The 16,551-nt window shown below is 44.8% G+C and overlaps 1 protein-coding gene across 4 annotated transcripts in view; it reads right to left on the minus strand.

The window, feature by feature from the left end:
* The window catches only part of RCSD1 (RCSD domain containing 1), a 32,141-nt gene that overhangs the window by 15,335 nt on the left and 255 nt on the right, over positions 1–16,551 (minus strand). The gene's annotated exons all lie outside the window — the stretch shown is intronic.

Genomic DNA, 16,551 nt, shown 5'->3' on the forward strand with positions numbered 1-16,551 from the left:
CCCAGAGGTAAATGTCTCCTATTCCTGTGGTAAGGTGCTGCCTTTCTCCTGAAAAGACTCCCCTGCAGAGATGGGGTTTGATGAACTGGGGATCTCCTGTATGCTCAGAGACCAAGCAGTGGAGAAGTGATGGCAGTACCAGCTCCTCCCACCTATTTGGGGTGACCATTTCCATTGGCTAGAGCTAATCTCTTCTCCCTGAACCATCTTTTGTTCAACTGCAGAGGAAAGTTGGAGGCAGAAGGTCACTGAATATTCACACAGTTCATGATCTAAGGTACACTTCCTGTCTATCTGCAGAGGACATGAACTTATACTCTGGAGAATGCACCATGAATGCATCTCAGTTATTCTGGCTCTCACATTTTTTAAGTGCAGATAAGATTAGATGGGGCAGCTCGTAAGGAACTGCTCTTTATGTGAACTAAAAAAGCTCAAGAATAGTTTTTAATTAATATTGGACCTAAGTTACCAATGGAAAAATCTCTCTAATATGTAGTTTGTAATTTAATTCAAAGCCATCTCTCTGTATCAGACATTTAGATAAATCCTGGTTTGCACCCTCCTGCCAACAGAACCTGAACTAATTTTTTTAATCTGTATCCATGTGAATACATCAGTGGCATCAGGATAACGTTGAAAGGAGAACATTGTTTGGACTGAGAAGGGAGAGGCAAATTAGCAGGGTAGGTTTAAAACACAGACTACCCCAAAAGAGAAAACTGAAAGGCAAGAGGGTGAAAAAATACCTGAATCATTGTGTGAGGATGGAGGCAGCAAAAATCAGAAGATGCTGCTACCCACAATCTGAGCTTGCCTGTTCTCCTTGTGATCCACAAAATCATCAATGCAGGCTGCGGACAGATTGCCCAGGAAGTGGGTGGGCTCACACTGGCCTTGGTCCATTTTTACATCCCTAGAAGGAAATCTCACAGTGCTTGTTCCAGCCGGAGCTGAGCACCATGCTGGGCCTCTGGCTCAAGAAGCAACACTTCCGAAGATGCAAACCCTGAATAAACAAAACTCCTCTTGCTACACTCCTCATCCCAGGAAGCATCCTTCTTCCCATCTCTCTCTTTACTCTTCTTAACAAATCATTCTTACTGGAGACCTTCCAGCTCTCTGTTTCAGGAGGGATTTCTGTGATTTATTTGTTCGCTTGGCATCTTATCCAGCAAGGAAACTGCTCCTTGTCTCATTGTAGTAAATTTAAATTATTGGCAGAAGCCTCAGCTAGAAGTGGCTGCAGCTATGGCTCTATGATGCCTTATAGCCAGTCCTGTCCCTCATTGTGCCAGCATAGCCTGTAACACCCTGTGAAGCAAGAGCAAGGCTCCTACCTGCAGTTACTACCATTTGCTGTAGAACAGGAGTGATAATTACTATGCTGTGCTCCACCAGAGCAAAAGTTACTGTGTGAAGCACCTCTGCACCTTCCTCTGGTGGGGCCAGGCTACCTCTTAGAGCTTAATTTATCAGAGCTTTACCACAGTTACTTTCCAGAAGAGGACCAGGATACCTTGGAGATCTTTCAAGTGTATCCTAAATGCTAGAAAAGAAATAGTATTTTTCTACTTCTATCTTTTTGTTGTGTTTTCTTTGATCAATCTTTACCAGAAGATAAACACCTCCATTTCACATCCCAGATGAGAATTTTGTGAGCTTTACAAGAGTCAGCACGCACAGAGTTCTCATCCTGTTCCTCCAAGCTGCTACGACATGACTGGGCAAAGACAAATAACTGGCCTCAAACAGCCATGGGTCCCTCTCTATCAGGAGGCAAGAGTGAAACAGAATAGAAAGGCTGAGAAAAGAAAGTAAGATTTCCACTTGAAAGACCCAAAGAGGATTCTGGGGCTGATATCAGGACATAAAATCCGGTTATGAAAGAGTATAAGGGTTTGTGGAGGTGTACAGTGATGATCCCAGAACGTTCTGCAAAATCCTTGGCTGTTGTTTGCCAAGACTGGCACTTTAAAGGTCATGTAAACAGGTTTCTAGTTTGACTTGCAACAAAAGGAGTTAATGTCTCACATGAGAGTGTGTACAGCTGTGCAGAAACATTGCACTTCCAAGATAAAGCTTTTTTTACATTTGCCAAACCTCAGCCAGTGTGGAGAAGGCCTCCACATCTGGTTGATGTCACATGCAACTGATTCAATCTTCAAACTTGCAGCTTCAGGAAAAGCAGTCTGCAGCCCGTGGGAATATATTGTAAATGCTGGAATTTGGGCTCCAGATTTCTGAATACTCTGCGAAGACAACAGGATCTCAGATTAGGTTTGTGACCAGTTTGAGCCCCTGGGCCCCAAGGCAATCTTGAGACTCCTCTGGCACATATCTCTTCTGCACATATCTCTACACAGCTGTAGATTCTGGTTTTCTTCAGACATAGGAGTGCTCATTAATTCAGAAATGTCAAAAAAAGTCAAAAAATACTGGACATGGAAGTTTTGGAGACAGGTAGGAAGAGGTAAAGACTCCTGGTTACACATGCTACCTTCAAGGCAGTCAGTGTTGTTAGAGTCGAGTGATCTCTGGCAGCTTTCTTCAGTTCTAATCTGAAGGAAGTAGCTCTGACTATAACACAGGTTAGAATAGTATGAGGAATGCAGACTACAAAGGAGGGTTGTATGTTTATTTGTTTTTAGGAGAAAGGGCTGAAAAATCCCGCTTTGCATAAAATATGTAAAAATATGTAACATTTCCCTGTGTTTGGAAAGAGTTTGCTTTAGGGCAACATTTTTCTCAAGACTTGCAGTGGGTCTGGTCTTGATTTTCTCATTCTGAGAGCTCCCTTGTGAACTGCTGCCATCCTGGCACTCAGGGTCAAGCACTGCCCAAAGGGTAACATGAGGATATTCCAGCTCAGCAGCTTCCATCCAGAAGACTGCAAGCAGCTCCTAAATACAGCACAGTAATTTCAAAACTACAGAGACTCAGAACTGCCAAAATTTAAAGGCTCACCAAAGCAAGATTTGGGAATCGGGTGGAGGTGGGAGACAAGGATCCAGACCAAGTAATGGGACAAATGTTTTTCAAAGGAAAGAGCACTGTATTGAACTTGACTACTATGCTGTAAATAAATGTTCATGTACTTGCCACCTCGCCTGCTAAAAGTAGAGGGGAGACTCCTAACGGTTCTCCATCTTTCAGTGGTTTGAGGTACCCATGCCTATGTGGAATACAGCCTGGATAGTTAGCACAGTGGATGGAGTCAGGCTTTTCTCAAGAAAGTGTTGCTGTCTGGCTCAGACCCCTGCTCAGAGTCCTTCTCTGGTACTTCCCTCCAAGTAACCTTGGGACTGCCCACAGCAGCTGAACATGGAGGCAGATGTGAGGCAAATGTCACTGTGAGAGAGAAAACACCCTAATTGTGTTGGGCCAGTGTGGTCACTGAGTGGTGGCTGGAGTTAGATGGCGTGGTGCCTCTGCCAGCAGAGCCAGGCAGTGCCAGGCAGGAGGAGAAGGTGGAGGAGAGCAGCCAGTGCCAGACATGATGGTGAGGAGCTGTGTCCTTCACAACAGAACTGTAGGAAACATCTGTAGACACCAGGAAACCAGATGTGGTAAATAAACTATCTACCTTATGTTTCAGAGAGTGACTACAATGAAAATAAAATGAGATAATCATTATTTTAAGCTCCCCTATGAGAAGTCCCTCCCTTTGCTGCTGATGCTCTCCTGCTTATAAAGTGGGTGTGATGCTGATGTTATATAGTGTCGTTTTTCACGATGGATGGTCGCTACCAGTGCCAGCTTTCTCCACACCTTCCAAAAGGCGTCTCTTCTCAGTGGAGCAACTATATGAAATCTCAGTTTAACTTGATGAGGTGGGACTGCTGCTGCTGTCCTCACAACCTTCCGGGCCCAAAGTGGAGAAAGAAGCCTCCTGCTTGCCTCTGTGGAGTTTGTTAGCAACACGTCCTAATATGTTAGGGATTGAAAGGCCTTTGTATATCAAGAGCATGTCAGCTACCTTGCACTAATCTTTGGCTGGTGTTGAAAATTTTTGAGGCTGGATTACAGCAAGTTGTTCTTTCCTTTGTGCTATGATATGAAGCTCTCAGTGTCTGCTTGGCAAGCTCTGCCTGGTGAGATTAGCAAAAGCAGCAAAAAAAAAATATCACTGCAAAAGGTACAAGTGAGATCTTTAGTCAACCTTTTAGTAATGACAGCATTTGGCAATTGCCTGGTGCCACATGCTCCCAACACTGCATGGGCTGAATCATTTCAGCAGCATTACCCCAGACCTTCACTGTTAGGAGCATCTGCTGAGAGGGGAATGTATGGGGCTTGTGCTTTTAAATGCATATCAGCCACTGATGCAAACCCCATGGGTCCTGAGGAAAGCCAGCGTTTTATCTGTCAGGAGAGCACTCAGACCACCAGACAGGTGTGTGAGGTCCCCTCTGCCCTGGAAGAATTCAGGAAGCATTGAATTCTTTGCTATGTGTCAGCATAGCTGTAACAGGTAGGCTGGCAAGTGCTTGGCCTAGCCTTGCCCTAAGCCCTGGATTAAAAACCACCTCTTGCTAGGCAGACCAAAGAGTTTGAAGCCCCCCACCCCATCTGAGAATGGAGCCCAGGCCACTGAGCAAGTGTCCTATTGCACCTGGCAAGGGCTGCCAAGAGAGGTTTGATCAAGTACCATCATTACCAAAAGAGGCAGTGAACTACAGCACCTGGTCCCTGCTGGGCATGGTGCCTGTGCAGGGGCAGTGTGTATGTAACCTCAGCCCATACCCGACTGAGACATGGGCAGCTCTTGGCTCTGCTATGCCCTGGGCTGTCCAGCCACAACTTGCTGCTCAGGGAAGGAGTTCATTTAAAGTGTAAATCAATCATTTTGTGTGTATGCATAGTGGTCTGGCAATCAGTGACTGAAGTGATTGTATAAACCTCCAGCAAGACATGGGTGGCACCATTTCCTTTTCTGAGAGAAGTGCTTTTTGTGAGATGCCCAATTCTGGTTTGCTTGTGTTCACCACGTTCAGAGTGTTCTCATGGGGAGAGGAGTGGTAGGGAGAGATGAGGATGTGGGACAGTGGGAGTGTAACAGGGACACATGGACAGGTCAGGCAGGGCAAACCCAGGCTGGTGCAGAAGCAGCAGCCCAGGCACTGATTAAACTTTAATGTGGAGCTGGCAGGTGCCCAGTGAAGTAGGAGGAACCTACAATGGTTGCAAGCGTTTTTTTCCAAGCTGAAGATGTGGACTGCAGTCTTTCCATTCTGCATTAGTTCTGTCGTTGATGTAGGACACGATAATTGCCCTCAGCTACTCAAAATTCAGGAGAGAATTTTAGCTCAAGTCTTCACAAGCTCCATTCTGACACTTGGACCTTCATGGCAGACTATGTCTCAACAACACACATTCCTGACAGCAGCTACACTGTGATGCAGAGCAGCCCAAGGAAACCTGTAGTGAGGGATCTGAGCCCCACAGTCACAGTGCTGCACAGCTCGTGGTGGAATCAAACTGGATGTAGGCACTGGGTGCTGTGCTCACACGAAAGGGATCATTAGCCCCATCATGGCTCTGCATGAGCAGCACCCAGATCAGGTGTCTGCATTTCACCTCCGTGTCTGTGAGAAGTGGTCTTCTGGAGTTTGTGTGTACAGGGTCCTTTGGGTACAGTAACTGAGATGACCTCTTGTCACAAAACTTCCTAAGCAAGCCCTAAGCAAGACCCCCTTTAGTGGGGTCCAGTACCCACAAAGGACCGATTCCTTCCTAGCAAACTACCCTTTTGATGGGATTTCTGTCTGATTTCCAAAGATTTTTAAGATTTTGATAACATCCAGCAGGATTATAAGGGTGTCTCAAAGAAGCTCTGCGAGTGAGACAACAGATTTCCCAGCTCTACCCCAACAATCACCAGTGTGCAGTGACTGGCGTGGGCTCAGCAAGAGGAGTCAGAGCAGGGTTTCCCTAGGTCACTAAGTCAACAATAAAAGAGGAAGGAGAAGCTCAAAGGTTTTGAAAGCAGTAGCAACAACAGAACAACTGAAATGAGATTTAGTGCCAGAACATCCAAGAGGAAAGACTCAAAAGATACTCAAGAAAGGGCAAAGGTGAATCCTGTTGCAGCGAGAAGACAGGAGGATGGGATGAGTGGTAGGAAGCTGAAAGTACCAGTGAGGCCTGAGCTACAGAGGGGAGAAGCTGTGTGACAGTGTGACATACAGCCAAAAGAGATCATGATCATCAGGATTACTGGATTTTTAAGATGCATGACAACATTTGTTTTCAGAAAGTGAAGAGGAAAAAACATGAGGGCTAGGTGGAGAGGTAAAAATCTACATTGCCCACCAGGCCAGTTCCCTACAGGCAAGGTGACTGGGGTGTCCAAAACTGCAGGGAAAACACATAAGCCTCATTCAGGAGTCCAATTAGTCCAAGAAGAAACGGCCCCGCCTTTCCTGTAAAAGGGCCATGCGTCTGTAATTGCCTCATTACAAGCCCAGCACAGCTGCTTGCACACAGGCCAAGCAGCCAACATGGAAATAATTTCAGGCAGCAGGAAAAGGATTGTGGATAAAGTTGATATCTGGCTGGATGTGGTCATACCCAGCCACACAAGTGAAAAAACAAAGAAAGGCAGAGGGGCTGTGCCCACACAAGCAGCATGGCAGCCTTCTCTGCAGAGGCCTCTTGCAAGCAGGGTTTTCCTGCCACCTGAAACAGCACAACTTCAGAAACTCACCCATACTGGGTTTTTAGCCCAGACATACCACACAGGGTTGTCCCTCCTGAGTCTTTGGGATTTACTAGTGTCTCCATTCAGTACTTTGCTGCAGTGTGGGCAAGACATGCTTTTTTAGAGGACAACGAGGCATTTAAGATGATAAAAGTAAATACAAGAAATAGAAAACAAATACAGAAAGATTCAAAAGCTGATAGTTCACTGTGTGGCTACTGTAGGTGGAAATGTATTTCAAACTATCCAACTGCTGCTCAGCATTACCCTGTCCACTGCAAACTCGAGCTCAGCCATCAGTAACCTTAAGCACTGAGACACAAAAATTACTAGTTTAACAAAGATCTCTGCAATTAATAAGTTAGATTGCACTAGAAGGCTAGACTTATATGCCTCCTCCCTTTATGAAGCACTGGAAAATCAGTGTCCTGCTATGTCCTTTGAGTAAATATGTCTGTTTTAAAAATATGGGCTGTATTTATCTGGAACAAACACTTTCAAAAAAAGACTGTTTTTTTTTCTTCATTATAACAAATATTTGGCCTTACAAGAACAGAAGCTCTTCCCTTGTTCCAAGTGAACACCAGTAACACATCTGAAATATTTTTCCATCAAGTTCACAATAACCCTGAGTGTTTTTGGGGAAATAGTTTGTGCCTCTTAAACATGAGTGCTGCCAGTGAGCCAGAATCCTGCAACAGATACACTAAACATTCCTATTATTTGAGGTAATAAAAATTTGGATTGGGATGCTGAAAACAAGGTCCCTTACTCTTAAATGCCCTGTCAAATATAGCCTGGAGCTTGTCTCTTAAAGAAGGTCAAAATGAAGGAGGCCAGTGGGCATGTAACAATTGATAGGACAAGAGGAAATGACCTCAAATTGCCCCAGGAGAGGTTTCGATTGGATATTAGGAAAAAATTCTTCACTGAAAGGGTTGTCAAGCACTGGAATAGGTTCCCAGGGAAACGGTGGAGGCACTGTCCCTGGAAGTGTTCAAAAGTCATGTAGATGTGGCACTTAGGGGCATGGTTTAGTGGTGGGCTTGGCAGTACTGGGTTAGCAGTTGGACTTGATGATCTTAGAGGTTTTTTCCAACCTAAACAACTCTGTGATTAACTCAGCAGCAGGACTCCAGTGTCATCTGAGAGCTAATGAACCACTTTCCTAAATAATTGAAATCCCCACTCTCTTTCAATTCAGCTTAGTTCAGGAAGATGTCTGGCTTTCCTGGTGTGACAGGCAGGATATATAGTCCTGTCATTAACTCCTTCTCCCCATCTGATGGGAACCCTCTAGCAATAAATGCTGCCTGAAATCTTGGTTGATACAACCAGACATGAGCTACTGCAGACATCTAAATTGCAAATACACGTGAAAGGCATGTGGGGAAAAAGGGGTTATTTCTCAGAAATTATCCACTAAGAAAGTCAGGTGATGAGGTTGTGTTGTTTTAGGAATCCACAGACACTCCCTGGGTGGAATAATCTGTACCCTGGTGGAGTGATGCTGATGTCCTGATCTACAGCTGACAACAGCTGTGAGCAGGATGTAGGTCTGGCTCACCTGGAGTCTGCCATTCCCCATCATTCCCACATTGCTTCCCATGTTTCTTTAGCAGCTTGTACAACCAAGATCTGGGATCTGCCCTTGAGATACTCACTCTCACTACTACCAAATTCCTCCATGGGTCCGTGGGTGACATGGTAGTTCTTCTGATGAAGAGGAGTGATGGCCACCATAACACGTAGCTGCTTTTCTAGTGAGCTGCTCGCACCAGCTACTTCTGTAGAGCTCTATTCCTGGCCAGGGTTTTCCCCAGGATCCTTCTTAGCTTCCTGATGTTTCCCTCTCAGACATCTGTTTTTCTTAATGGTCTGGGAACTGTACACAGCTTGTCAAGTTTCCCCAAATTAATTGGTGGCTTTCTGTGTGTACTTCCAGGCCTTGTTCTAGGCAGTTCTTCCTGCTCCTGAAGGATACAGGGTGAGCTAAGGGAGGAACAACTGGAAAAACCTCCCAGGCTGCCCACAGGGAGAGGAGGTACAGTGCAGTCTGCAGGGTAAGTGTATCCAATCTCATGAGAGCAAAGAATTCTAGACTAAGACATCGAGTGAGATATGGCCAGGAAGGCTGGACTTGCATGTGCACTATTTCAGTGGGCAATAAAACGCATGAGCTGTGGTTATCTCCTGATACTGAACCTCTGAGATGAGAAGCTTTCTGTTGGTTAAAATGTGTTTTGCAGAAAATCATTATTTTGTGCCATCTCAGTCATAGTTTTGCTTTAAGTGATGCCCACAGCCCTGCAGTTGTATTTACAATGTGAGGCTACACCCTGCTCTCACCTACGGGCATGGAGACACCTGGGCAGCTGTCCAGAAGGAAGTGTGACGAGTGAGTGGAACAGCCCCTGTAGTAGGGGGTCACCTTTAATTGCTGTCCAGCTGAGCTTCTCCACTGCTTGCCTCGCATGGGGTCAGGAAAAAATCCCTGCTTTTAGCAGAGGTCTGAATAAAAGGTGAGTTTCAACAGACTCAAGATGCTTCAGGTGGGATGAGAAAGAGGCTGCTCTTTGCCTAAAGAAGCAGCTTAAAGAGGATGAACTTAAGCAGGTGCATATACAATATGCATAAATTATCTGATCTGAAGCTATTCAGAAGGTTAAATTAGAAACTGAAGTCACTGAACTGCCAAAGAAGGGACACAGAGAATGCAAGAAGCAGGGACAGTTCAAAACACTTCTGATAAATGCTGTAAGTAGACTGTGGTACCTACCCATATAAACTCAACACTAAAGATAGTTGAGTTGTAGCAGCTGATGGATTCAACTCCTCTTAATTTATCCTTCTGGGAGCAGAAAATCACAAGGGTAAATGAGCCTACACAGAGCTTCCAACTGCTGCGGCTTCCAGGACTCATCAGTTAGGACTGTGCTATCTTTGTAACACATTGCTATTAAATTAGGTCTACACTGGTTACAGGCAGCTCAGAGAAGGAGGTTCGTATTTATCTGAGCCAGGAATTTAGTCTCAAAAGGTATGCAGATACGGAGTGGAGGAAAGTGATAGTAAGCACTCATCTGGCAGCCAGCTTGGGGTGTGAATGTTAAGTTATACCCACAGAGGCATCTTGTGAGTGGGATCCTGGAGAGCCCCAGGATCCCCAGCAGCACTGAGGATCCAGGTCTTTCTCAGCAGCCTTTGACTTCATCTGGAGCCTCTAGTTTGTGAGACCCCTGAAAACCAGGTCCTACACTAGGCAAATGCACCCAGGTAGCTTTAATTTGCTGTTGTATTTGAAAATGCCTAAGTGAATTTTCAGCCCAGTCTGGATCAGTCTTAATGATGCATTAGAAATTTAATGTTTTCCACAGTTAAATGACTCTATAGACCTTAAGCAAAATGGACACAACCAACTCCTGTGCTGTAGCTTGGCCTTCGACATAGATTTTTTTGGGTGATCTGAAGAAGATAATGATCTCTGTTTCTGAGTAAACCTGCTCATAAAAATCTCCCCAAATGCTGTAACGGAGAAACCCAATGTTTGTAAGAGCTTCAAAACACGCTACCTACTTCAGTGCTCTGTTTCCTTTTCCTGCTGGCTGATTGAAACCCGTTTACACGTTCTCTCTATGGCAAGAAGAGGGACTAAGTTCCTTCAACCTCAGGCACAGTTTCTCCAGATAGAAGCTGGGCCACCGGAACCAGGTGTCCAGGAAGTGTGGGCTCAGTGCCTGCACACCGCTTGCTCAGGGTCAGCACTAGGAAGCTCTGGCCAGCTTGCCACTGAATTCACAGATCTTAAAATGAAAGGTGTTGAGAGGAAAAATTATATTCAGCTTACAACTTCTGGAATTGCTGGAATGAACCAAAGATTTTTCTGCTGCAGAGCAGAGTCAGAAGAAATAAAGTATGACAGTTTCATTACTCAATAACTTTTCTTTCCCATGGGCTACAAAAAGAGGTTTCCAGTTTTCTCCTTGAGGACCACGTGCATGCCCACGTTTGTTTGCATGAAGAATCCCTCTGTCTCCAACTGGGAATGAATACCTCCGAACTGGGAACAAAAACACTGGGTTTTTATGGAGGGACCGTGTTGACAACTCTGTGCACTTTGTAAAGACCAAGTGGGAAATCAGATTAAACTGTGCACATTTCACAAGTTAAACAGGCACTCACTGTAGGGCTCAAGGGGTGAAATTCCTAGGCACACAAGCTCAAGTGTGTGTATATTAAAACAGGACATGTTTCACCTGAACTTACATCAGGGGGACATGGCACTCAGCAGAAAGGTATTTCAAGATGATTGACTCAAATGAGCCACTATTGCTGTTGCAGTACACAGTTTTAAAGATAAAGAAACCCCTTCTAAAAACAGGAAGAAAGAATAAAAATAAAATTGGGTTTGTGTTTTACACAGGCAATAAAATAACCATTCCCAGACCCTTGCTGATGTGGTGCCAATTTATTTTGACCTAAGCTTCTCACAGGCAGAAGTTTGCAAGGTTTGAACAATATACTGCAGCAGGGAGGAATCATAAACACTTTTGGAGTCTGATGCTGAATAGCCACTGGCTCTTGCCAGCAGTATCACACGTGGAAGAACTGCAGAAACACTATGGTCCTGCCTCCTCTGGTGGCCCTATCAATGCTACTGCCTGAATACAACAGATCACTCCTGCCATTATCTTTCTTATGCTCAGCCCAGTCTATTTTTGAATCATTCATGGGAAAGAGATTTCCACTACATTTGGTTTCCAGTACACTATTCCAAATCCTGCCAGACTTCACTGTTACAAATCTTTCCTGCTATTTGGTGAGATATAAATCTTCCCTTTAATTGGATCCCATTATTCCCAGGCATGCTGCTTTGTCAATGCACTAACTCCTTCTGTTTCCTCTGTGTTAAAACTTTTAGACTACTGTCCTCTGTCTCACTGCAAAGCCACACTGACTTGTTTAACTCCATTCTTCTGAGCCAGATTTCCCTCTTCTTCGCATTTTTGTGCCTTTCTGTGCACAACAAGTCACTGGTCTGCACCCTTTAGATACCTAGGCTTTCCAAACCACACGCTTCATTTCTCTGTGCATTTGAGAAGCCTGAGATGAACTTTGTTGAAGCTGGCAGTGGTGAATCAATATCCTTTGCAGACTGGCCACTGGTCATCCACAGTGACCACAATATCATGTGCATCTCCTTACAAAGAGCAAAAAGGTTTATTTGCCTAAGGACTCTTGTATGTAACAAAAAACAGCTTATAACTTTGTAAGTTGTATAGGCTTTGAGCTCCTTCAAAATTTGATGATGAAGAACAAAAGAAAAAGCCATGTACCTATACCAGGTGTCAATCTGGCCAATGAGGTCTGCTAACTACTGTTAATCAATCAGTTGAAAACAGAATGGAAAATCAACCCGAGTTTGTATGGGCTTGGCTATTTCCATGACAAAAAGGTTTTCTAGCAGCAGGTATTGATAAAGCAATGCTAATGTTTTCTCCCCTGTTCTTCAGATAAGAGAGTGTATGAGAAGATATGCATACTATGCTGCTCAATTAGACTGTGGAGGTAGAGAAGGTGTTTCCAAAATGTTATCCCATGACTTGGGACACTCAGACAACCAAAGGTTAAACTGGGGATTGAGGAGGGGTTCAGAAGAATCAGCCCTCTCTGGTGACACAGGAAAAGCCTGAATTCCATTTACTCTGGGGTCTCTGCTAGGTACAAGATGGGATCACAGCACAAGCCCGTGAGGTTTGGTTTTGCTGTTTTCTGTCCTTTAAGTGGGAGGCCTCCAGCTGATGTGATATGGAAGTCTGGCAAACCTGATCCTTTCCAGGACCCTCTGCTGCAGACATGCTATTTACTGTCAAGCAGGTCCTAAATCTGTCCAGACCTGAGGAATAAAATAGGGTCATATGGTACCTCTCCCAGTGTATTTAAATACTCTTCCCTTTATCTACACAGACACTCTGCACAAATGTGTCATTTTGATGAGTTTGAGAGGAAACATTGAAAACAAGTGTATTTGAGGTTAAACTGTTCTGTTAGGCAAAACCAAAAAGAGAGGAAAATTATTGTTTTAACTTTCAGAATGAAAGTCAAGCATCAGAGTTTCCCAAGAAATGGAAATTGTTTCCTGGAATCTCTGCTCCACAGCTGCAAGGGTGGGCTGACCTCTCTCAGCTGAGCTCACCTCACAGATTTCAGCCCCATCATCTGCACATCCCCTCCACTTCAGTCCTCCAGGTGGACAGGTCACATATCCTTGGTGCAGTTTTCCTAAGGACAGGGTAAGCGCCTGTTCTGAAAGCAAACTGCACTGTTGTTTGGCACCATTCCTTCTGGCTACAGGAATGGTGCAGCAACTGGGATACTGGACCTAGAAATTTGCTCAGTTGTGATGTCTGGCAGACCATACCTCAAATTAAAATACTGCTTCTGACCTTGCCAGTTGAGGGAAGGGATGTGTTTGAACCCCAGGAAGTTTCTGCAGTCTCTCAGTGAGATGGGGAATGGCAGACTCAGGAATTTTCTCTACACTGCTCTGCTGCTCTATAGAGGAGTGGGGCAGGACCCCTCTGTGGTATCCTCACCTGACACAGGAGGGGGAGCTTTACTGAAAAAAGCAGTGACTCCATCTCCCCCCAGACATCCACAATGAGGACGCTGTGGTGCAGGGAGAGTACAGGGCCTGGGGCTGGAGCCATGCCCAGTAGGTTGCCCAGAAGGGAAGTGGTGAAGTGAGCAGAGATCTGCCCTCAGCCCTGGAAAAGATTTCCCTCTCTTGAGCCAGTGCACTAACAGGAAAAATGGAGATCTAGCAGGAGTAATTGCAGAAGAGAGACATGGGAATGGATATGTCACAGAATTAAATTACATCTGTTGGTAGGCACAAAGAAGAGGGGAGCCTTCCCAAAATAAACCTGGTTGCTGCACCTTTGCAGCTTAGAAACCTATCACACCACAGGGAGCCACTAAAGTGAAACTCAGTCTTGGATTGCTTCTCTTAGCTGTGCAGTAAAGTTCAAGTGTCTCCATGCTCCCAGGCTCCTACAGAGGCTGGGAAGAGCAATGCCATGACTGCTGTTGGGCTGCAGAAAGCCACAGACACTTTCAGCAGATGCCTTAGCTCACACCTGCAGCAAGGTTCGGTGCAGCTCTGGGAATTAGACAGGTTGGACCAAATCTGAAGATGTAAACTAACACACCAACACAAAAATTTCTGATCCTTTTTGTACCCTGAGCACAAAGAATGTTTAGTGTTTTATAAATGGTTTAGTTTTCATCATTGCAGCTTTACACATTTTTGATATGAACTGCTCATGTTAACAGTCTGTGGTATAAGCTTCATGATTTCAAGTTCTTTTCATCAGTCCCAACACTGGAAAGAAAAATGATTCTGAAATCTATTTGCATCAAGAAGCTGCATCTTAAAAAAAAAAAAAAATCCCGAACAGCAGACTCACAAAATTACATGAACTGCAAGAACAGGGTTTTGCTGCCTTTTTCTCCCTCTTCAGGTTTTTAAATAGTTTCAGTTACTGCTTTCAATGTGGCACATTCCTGACAGCAAAATGGCTAAGACCAAAGGTACTAGTCCCTAAGGAGTGGCAAACCCACACTGACCACCCTAAGAAAGCAATCCCAGCTATCTCACTTCTGTGGGTTTTTCAAAACTAGGGTCTTCCTGCCAGAGACCTGATGGAAGTCAGCTGTCTATGTCATCCCTCTGCCCTTTTTCCCCTAATGCTGGTAATCCTCATGTGTCCCATTAGAGCAAAGAGCTTACCAGATATGCCAGCAGGAAAGCACAGAGTAGCCCTGCCTGCCAATGATGGCATTTCCCCATTTGCTAAATGGGGAAATGATCCTGTTGCACAGGATCATTAAATCTGCTTTTAAAGCAAAAGACTGTGCTGAGTCTCTGGGTCCTGCTTATGCTGCCTGTGAAAAGCCCTCAGGAAGAAACAGTGAAGAGAAAATCAACTGGTGGGAACTCAAGCTCTTGCTCTTGGCTCTATTTTGGTTTAGTATCTTCTTACCTTTGGGACATTTAAACACCTTTTTGGAGGCTTGGGGCAGGACCAAGTATACTACTTATAAAACAGCCTGGGAATTGAGATGTTTTAAAAATAAGAATGGAAACGGCAATCTACAGATGATAAAAAAAAAAAAAGGTAACCCAGGCAAAAGTGTGAAGTAGAGGTAAAGGGACAAAATCAAGAACAAGGAACTTATAGGTTAGATACTTTTGAGAAGCTTCCTGATCATCAGACATCTCCCAAAGGAAATGGCAGGTCTGTGACTTTCTATTCCAAAATACACTGTGGCAGACAATAGAAAATACTCAAGGGATGCAGTCCTCTGTGTGTGGAGAGGAGAAGGAGAGAGGGGGTTGGGGAGAGTGTCCACAACGTGGCAAAATACCTGCTTCAGCCCTAAGTCAGTCTTTGCTCCATATGTGCACAGAGGACATAAAAACTAAGAGCTCAGCTCCCCATCCCCTCTGAGACATCCCAGGATACTCTATAGTGAAAAAGAATAAAACAAGTATAAGCAGTTACTGAATTGGGCTCTGTTAAACCTGCAAACCCTTATAAAGCTATATATTGGTCATGCCACATGCAATCTGTGCTGAGTTGGTTTGATCACTGTTTGGTCTTTTCTCCACCCCAAAATCTATTCAGATAGTTTGGTTGAGGACTTTTTTCCTGTAATGAACATGCCTGAACAGACCAGATCTTTAACTCTTGCCTATGGGGATACTCAGCACAAACAACAAGGTTGGCAATGTGAGCACCTGGGTGGTATCAGAATCACCCAGCTGAGCTATGTGCTGGAAATCTTCAAAGGTAAACTGAAGTGGTGCTTCAAACACACTGTTCCCTGGCTCTGTCGTGTGTCCCCTGCTGTTGGGGCTGCATCCACGTAGAAAAATGTTTATCTGGGAAGATAATATACAGCGTTCAGTGAGATCTCGCTTTGGCTAAGAGAAATACCAAATGTCCTCTCTTTCGTCATTTGATGTTTTGCCAATGTTGTAATCACCTTTCTATTTCCTGTGTCCCTCCTAAAAACAAATATTTTTATTCCTTTACCACTTAAAAAAACCCAAACTGTTTGGAAAGCTTGCAAACCCAGTCTGACATGACTGAAACAAGCACCATCATTCCCATTTTGAATGAATGGGAAAGGAAGCAAGGGGAAGTGAATTGCCTTGCCCAAGAGGGTGTTACACAGGAGAAGGCTTGGACACGAACACCAGGAAAGCCAGACTCCTGTCCACCAGCTGTATGCCCCTCCTGAGACACGAGATTCAACTCTCCTGAAACACAGGACACACGGCATGGAGAAAAAGGGACAGCAAACCCTCTGGGGGTGCGCTACTCATCCAGCTTGCTGAAGCAACAGTTTTTGGGTCCTCTTTCATGAACCACAATGGTCTATTGATAACGAAAGTGACACCTTCCAGCCCACGTGGAATAAGGGGTTCACACAGCTCAGGGTCCGAATCACTGCTGCTGCTGCACGGGTTGGGTAGGAATCAACTCCAAGGAGCCTGCCAAATCTGTACGGTTTGTTCCTTCTCCTTATGTCCCCGTTTTTAATAGGGGTTTCTTAAAACCCTCTTTCAAAATGATACCTTTTAAAATCTCTCTTTCCCACCTCAGAGACTAAAACAGTAAACAGGAGTCCTTTCTCATTCCCCTTTCACAGATGTAATTTCTCCCCATAACATCCCCCTACTTTCCAAATCTGGACTAAAACCCGCAAAATAGTTTGAGGTGCATGGCAGGGGCTGAGGGGGTGGGGGGGGGAGGGAGGGAGACCTTTATCTGAACTCC

Source organism: Myiozetetes cayanensis, unplaced genomic scaffold, assembly GCF_022539395.1.
Source record: "Myiozetetes cayanensis isolate MyiCay16 unplaced genomic scaffold, myiCay2020 scf5-8, whole genome shotgun sequence".
Taxonomy (NCBI): domain Eukaryota; kingdom Metazoa; phylum Chordata; class Aves; order Passeriformes; family Tyrannidae; genus Myiozetetes; species Myiozetetes cayanensis.